The sequence below is a fragment of the Bos taurus genome, chromosome 16 (assembly GCF_002263795.3).
Source record: "Bos taurus isolate L1 Dominette 01449 registration number 42190680 breed Hereford chromosome 16, ARS-UCD2.0, whole genome shotgun sequence".
In the NCBI taxonomy this organism is placed as follows: Eukaryota; Metazoa; Chordata; class Mammalia; order Artiodactyla; family Bovidae; genus Bos; species Bos taurus.
Window position 1 is genome coordinate 13,702,476 of NC_037343.1, and position 7,343 is coordinate 13,709,818.

At 36.5% G+C, this 7,343-nt stretch overlaps 1 pseudogene; it reads left to right on the top strand.

Annotated features, from left to right (window-relative positions):
• The first annotated feature begins 6,911 nt into the window (after positions 1-6,911).
• Positions 6,912-7,121, top strand: LOC112441891 (uncharacterized; annotated as a pseudogene).
• Positions 7,122-7,343: the final 222 nt, after the last annotated feature.

The window sequence follows — 7,343 nt, forward strand, 5'->3', positions numbered from 1 at the left end:
TAACCTACTATTACCTTGGGAAAAAAGACCTATTTTTAAAGGAAATTTCATATATATATATATATATATATATATATATATATATATTTCAATTTTGTGATTGATTTTGTTTTGTATTTTTTATATTGTATTTTTTGGGGTCTAACCTCTATTCTAGATTTTTAATCTTTGCTTTTTGATATTTGTTATTAATTTTGTACCTTTAAGAATCTAATCTTCAGTATCCATTTTCACTTAGGGATGTAATTACTGGCTTGATTACTGCCTCCCCTTTTGACTGTCCATTTTCTCCCTCAGTTAACCTATGTCTCCTCCCTCCCCCTTCTCTTCTCTAATTTGTGAATCTCTCTGAGTGTTCTGGGCTGTGGAGAACACTTAGGGAACTGGTTACTGGCTAGATTGGCCTCTCCCCTTTGACTCCCCCTCTTCTCCTCCTGGTCACCCCTATCTCCCTCCTCCCTGTTCTCTATGTAACTCTGTGAATCTCTCTGGGTGTCCCTCATTGTGGAGAATTTTTCACCATTAACCTAGACTTTTTATCATCTATACTGTATGGATGGAGAAGCCTTGAGGCTACTGTAAGAGAAAGACTGGAAGCCAAAGGCAGGAGGCTTAACTTCAAAACTTGAGAACATCAGAGAACTGCTGATTCAAGGGAACATCAATAGACAAAAGCTCACCCAAAAGTCTCCATACCTACACTAAAACCAAGCTCCATCCAAGAGCCAACAAGTTCCAGTGCAAAACATACCATGTTAATTCTCCAGCAAAGCAGGGACACAGGTCTGAGCATTAAAAGACAGGCTTCCCAAAGCCATGCCAAACCCATAGACACCCAAAAGTGCACTACTGGACACTTCACTCCAGAGAGAAAAGATCCAGTTCCACCCACCAGAACACAGACATAAGCTTTCCCAACCAGGAAACCTTGACACACTACTAGTTCAACCCCACCCACAGGGAGCAGGCTCCACAATAAAGAGGAACCATGAACTTCCAGTCTACAGAACGGGCACCCCAAACACAGCAATCTAAACAAAATGAAAAGGCAGAGATATATTCATCAGGTAAAGGAACATGATAAATACCCACCAAACCAAACCAAAGAGGAGGAGATAGGGAGTCTACCTGAAAAATAATTCAAAATAATGATAGAAAGATGATCCAAAATCTTGAAAACAAAATGGAGTTATAAATAAATAGAGACAAGGATTGAGAAGATGCAAGAAATGTTTAACAAGGACCTAGAAGAAATAAAGAACAGTCAATCAATAATGAATAATGCAATAACTGAGATCAAAACCACTCTGGAGGGAATCAACAGTAGAATAACTGAGACAGAAGGGAGGATAAGGGAGGCAGAAGATAGAATGGTGGAAATAAATGAAGCAGAGAGGAAAAAAGAATTAAAAGTAAGGAGGACAACATCAGAGACCTCTGGGATAATGTTAAATGCCCCAACACTCAAATCATAGGTGTCCCAGAAGAAGACAAAAAGAAAGGGCATGAGAAAATACTTAAGGAGGTAATAGTTGAAAGCTCCCCTATTATGAGGAAGGAAATAGGCATCCAAGTCCAAGAAACCCAGAGAGTCCCAAACAGGATAAACCCAAGCCAAAACACACAAGACGTATATTAATCAATGAACAAAGATCAAACACAAATAGCAAATATTAAAAGCAACAAGGGAAAAGCAACAAATAACACACAGGGGATCCCTATAAGGATAACAGCTGATCTTTCAATAGAAACTCTTCAGGCCAGAAGGGAATGGCAGGACATACTTAAAGTGACAAAAGAGAAAAACCTACAACCCAGATTACTATACCCAGCAAGGATCTCATTCAAATATGAAGGCGAAATCAAAAGCTTACAGACAAGCAAAAGCTGAGAGAATTCAGCACCACAAAACCAGCCGTTCAACAAATGCTGAAGGGTTTTCTCTAGACAGGAAACACAGAAAAGGTTTATAAAATCGAACCCAGAACAACAAAGTAAATGGCAATGGGATCATACTTAACAATAAATACCTTAAATGTAAATGGATTGAATGCCCCAACCAAAAGACAAAGACTGGCTGAACAGATACAAAAACAAAACCCCTACAAGAGACCCCACCTCAAACCAAGGGACACATACAATCTGAGAGTGAAGGGATGGAAAAAGCCATTTCATGCAAAATGGAGACCAAAAGAAAGCAGGAGTAGCAATACTCATATCAGATAAAATAGACTTTGAAATGAAGACCATGAAAAGAGACAAAGAAGGACACTACGTAATGATCAAAGGATCAATCCAAGAAGAAGATATAACAATTATAAATATATATGCACCCAACATAGGAGCACCTTAATATCTAAGGCAAAGGCTAACAAGTATGAAAGGGGAAATTAATAGTAACACAATAACAGTGAGAGAATTTAATACCCCACTCACATCTATGGATAGATCAACCAAACAGAGAATTAGCAAGGAAATACAAACTTTAAATGATACAATGGACTAGTTAGATCTCTTTGATAATTATAAGACATTTCACCCCAAAACAATGCATTTCACCTTTTTTCTCAAGTGCACACAGGACATTCTCTAGGATAGATCAGAATCTAGGCCATAAATCTAGCCTTGGTAAATTCAAAAAATTGAAAGAATTTCAAGCATCTTTTTTGATCACAATGCCAACTACAGGAAAGATTAGATGTCAACTACAGGGAAAAAAAAAAAAAAAACTATTAAAAATACAAACATAAGGAGGCTAAACAACACATTTCTAAATAACCAACAAATCACGGAAGAAATAAAAAAAGGAAATCAAAATATGCATGGAAATAAATGAAAATGAAAACACTACAACCCAAACCTACAGGATTCAGTAAAGGTGGTGCTAAAAGGAAGGTTCATAGCAATACAAGCTTACCTTAAGAAACAAGAGAAAATTCAAATAAATAATCTAACTTCACACCTAAAGCTACTAGAAAAAGAAGAAATGAAGAACCCCAAAGTGAGTAGAAGGAAAGGAATCATAAAAATCAAAGCAGAAATAAGTGAAAAAGAAATGAAGGAGACTATAGCAAAAATCAACAAAAATAAAAGCTGGTTCTTTGAGAAGATAAATAGGCAAACCATTAGCCAGATTCATCAAGAAAAAAAGAGAGAAGGATCAAATCAACAAAATTAGAAATGAAATTGGAAAAATCACAACAGACAACACAGAAATACAAAGGATCATTAGAGACTACTATCAACAACTATATGCCAACAAAATGGACAACTGGGAAGAAATGGACAAATTCTTAGAAAAGTATAACTTTCCAAAACTGAACAAAGAAGAAATAGAAAATCTTAACAGACCCATTACAAGCATGAAAATCAAAACTGTACTCAAAATTCTTCCAATAAACAAGAGCCCAGGGCCAGACATCTTCACTGATGAATTCTATCAAAATTTAGAGGAGCTAACACCTGTCCTACTCAAACTCTTCCAGAACATTGCAGAGGAAGGTAATCTCCCACTCATTCCATGAGGCCACCATCACCCTAATACCAAAACCAGATAAAGATGCCACACAAAAGAAAACTACAGGCCAATATCACTGATGAACATAGATGCAAAAATCCTCAACAAAATTCTAGCAAATATAATCCATTGACATATTAAAAAGATTATACATCATGAATAAGTGGGCTTTATCCCAAAGAGGCAAGGATTCGTCAATATTTGGAAATAAATCAATGTGCAACACCATATTAACAAATTGAAAGATAAAAAAAAATATGATTATCTCAATGGATACAGAGAAAGCCTTTGACAGAATTCAATACCCATTTATGATTAAAAAGTCTCCAGAAAGCAGGCATGGAAGGAACATATCTCAACAGAATTAAAGCCATATTCGATAAACACACAGCAAACATCATCCTCAATGGCAAAAAATGAAAGCATTTCCTCTAAAATCAGGAACAAGACAAGGGTGCCCACTCCCACCACTACTATTCAACATAGTTTTGGAAGCCCTAGGCACAGAAATTAGAGAAGAAAAAGAAATAAAAGGAATCCAGATTAGAAAAGAAGAAGTAAAACTCTCACTGTTTGCAGATGACATGATCTTCTACACAGAAAACCCTAAAGACACTACCAGAAAATTACTAGAGCTAATCAATGAATATAGTAAAGTTGCAGGATATAAAATAAATACACAAATTCCTTGCATTCCTTACACTAACAATAAGAAAACAAAAAGAGAAATTAGGAAAACAATCCCATTCACCATTGCAACAAAAGAAAACATTTTTACTTAGGAATAAATTTATCTAAAGAAACAAAAGATCTATATATAGGAAACTATAAACACTGATGAAAGAAATCAAAGAGGACACAAATAGATGGAGAAATATACCATGCTCATGGATTGGAAGAATCAATATACTAAAAATGAGTATCCTACACAAAGCAATCTATAGATCCCCTGTCAAGCTACCAATGGTATTTTTCACAGAACTAGACAAATAATTTCACAATTTGTATGGAAATACACACACACACACACAAAAAACTCAAATAGCCAAAGCAATCTTGAGAAAGAAGAGTGGAACTGGAGGAATAAACCTGCCTGATTTCAGACTATACTACAGAGCTACAGTCATCAAGATAGTATGGTACTGGCACAAAAATAGAAATATAGATCAATGGAACAAAATAGAAAGCCCAGAGATAGATCCATGCACCTATGGACACCTTATTTTTGACAAAAAAGGCGAAAATATGCAATGGAAAAAAGACAATCTCTTCAACAAGTGGTGCTGGGGATACTGGTCAATCACCTGTAAAAGAATGAAACTAGAACACTTTTTAAGACCATACACAAAAGTAAACTCAACATGGATTAAAGATCTAAATGTAAGACCAGAAACTATAAAACTCCTAGAGGAAAACAGGCAGAACACTCTCTGACATAAATCACAGCGAAATCTTCTATGACCTACCTCCCAGAGTAATGGACATAAAAGCAAAAATAAACAAATGGGACCTAATTAAACTTAAAAGCTTTTTCACAATGAAGGAAACTATAAGCAAGGTGAAAAGACAGCTTTCAGAATTGGAGAAAATAGTAGCAAACAAAGCAACTGATGAATTAATCTCCAAAATATACACACAACTCATGCAGCTCAATACCAGAAATATAAAGGACCCAATAAAAAAATGGGCCAAAGAACTAAACAAACATTTCTCCAAAGAAGACATAGAGATGGCTAACAAACACATGAAAAGATGCTCAACATCGCTCATCAGAGAAATGCAAATCAAAACCACAGTGAGGTACCATCACACGCCAGTCAGAATGGCTGCTATCAAAATGTCTACAAACAGTAAATGCTGGGGAGGGTGCGGAGAAAAGGCAACCCTCTTACACTGTTGGTGGAATTACAGATTAGTAGCACCACTATAGAGAATAGTGTGGAGATTCCTTAAAAAACTGGAAATAGAACTGCCTGTACAACTCAGCAATCCCACTGCTGGGCATACACACAGAGGAACCCATAATTAAAAGACAGATGTATACCTCAATGTTCATTGCAGCAATGTTTACAATAGCTAGGACATGGAAGCAAGCTAGATGTCCATTGGCAGATGAATGGATAAGAAAGTTGTGGTACATATACACAATGGAATATTACTCATTATTTAAAAAAACACACATTTTAGTCAGTTCTAATGAGGTGGATGAAACTGCAGCGTATTATACAGAGTGAAGTAAGTCAGAAAGAAAAACATCAATACAGTATATTAATGCATATATATGGAATTTAGAAAGATGGTAATGATGACCCTATTTGTAAGACAACAAAAGAGACACAGATATAAAGAAGAGACTTTTGGGCTCTGTGGGTGATGGTGAAGGAGGGACGATTTGAGAGAATAGCATTGAAACGTATATTACTATAAATGAAATGGATGACCAGTTCAAATGCAATGCATGAAATAGGACACTCAAAGCTGGTGCACTGGAACAATCCAGAGGGATGGGATGGGGAGGGAAGGGGTTTAGGGATGGAGGGACACAGGTACACCTGTGGCTAATTCTTGTCAGTGTATGGCAAACACCACCACAATATTGTAAAGTAATTAGCCTTTAATTAAAATAAAATTAATTTTAAAAATTAAAAAAAAAATAAAAAGAAATGCTATGGCTGAATGAAAAACTGAAAAGGTAAGAGTAATGCCTAGAATAGAAGCTCCTCCAAAAACAAAAACCAATATCCTGACCTCAGTAACTTAAGGATGTGTCATTTTATTTGGAAACGGGTCTTTGCAGATGTTAATTAAAAATTTCAGGATGAAATCATCCGCATTTATCCAGGTGGGCTCTAAATCCAGTGGCAGGTATCCTTGTAAGAAAAATGTAACAATGTAAGATTTCATGGAGACAGAGGCAGATTTTGGAGTTATGCATCCACAAACCCAGGAAATCTTGAACCACTAGAAGCTGGAAATAGGCAAGAGGGAATCTCTACATACCACAGAGGTAGTGTAATTCAACCATATATTGGCTTTTGAATTTCTGGCATCCAGAAGTGCGAGAGAAAAGTTCTGTTGTTTTAAACCACTCTTATTTTGGTAATTTGTTATAGGAGCTGTGAGAAACTAATACAGTGACTATGGATATGGGAGAAGAATATTGAGTCTATTATTCCTGTATTGTGCCTCTCTCAGAATGAAGATAGGATCTGGAAAACAGAATAAAGCAAGTAGGGATAATATGAGATATATCAAGAGCTGTATATAAAACAATATATGCAATTGATCTATAAGATATGAAATATTATGCAAGTGAAGCTATGTGTCTTCCTTTCTTCTATTCATAAGTTTTTAAAATGCAGTGAGAGTATAATTTTATTAATGATAGCTATTTTTGCAGCCAGTTAAGCCAACTGTGCTCTTTTCCCCATGAGGGCCCAGTGTGCAGTAGCTGCAGACAGCTACTGGAATATTTAATTCCTATATTTCAATCTTGGAGAGTTAGATAAAATATTTATCATATGCCTGCCTCATAGCTTAGTCCTTGGTAGTGTATGCAGCCTGTTGCCTGTACAGGTAGCCATAAGGGACCTTGGAGACAACTCTTTTCAGTGGACACTCAAGACTGGCATGCCGTTCCCTGTCTAGGCTCCAGACAGATATGTGCACTGCCTTTGGAAAGCCTGAGGGCACACTGGCCAGGGTCCACATTGGACAAGTCATAAGTCTATATCTGCACCAAGCTGTAGAGCAAGGAACACGTGATTGAGACAGTCTGCAGGGCCAAGTTCAAGTTCCTTTGGAGCCGAAAGTCCATATCTCCAAT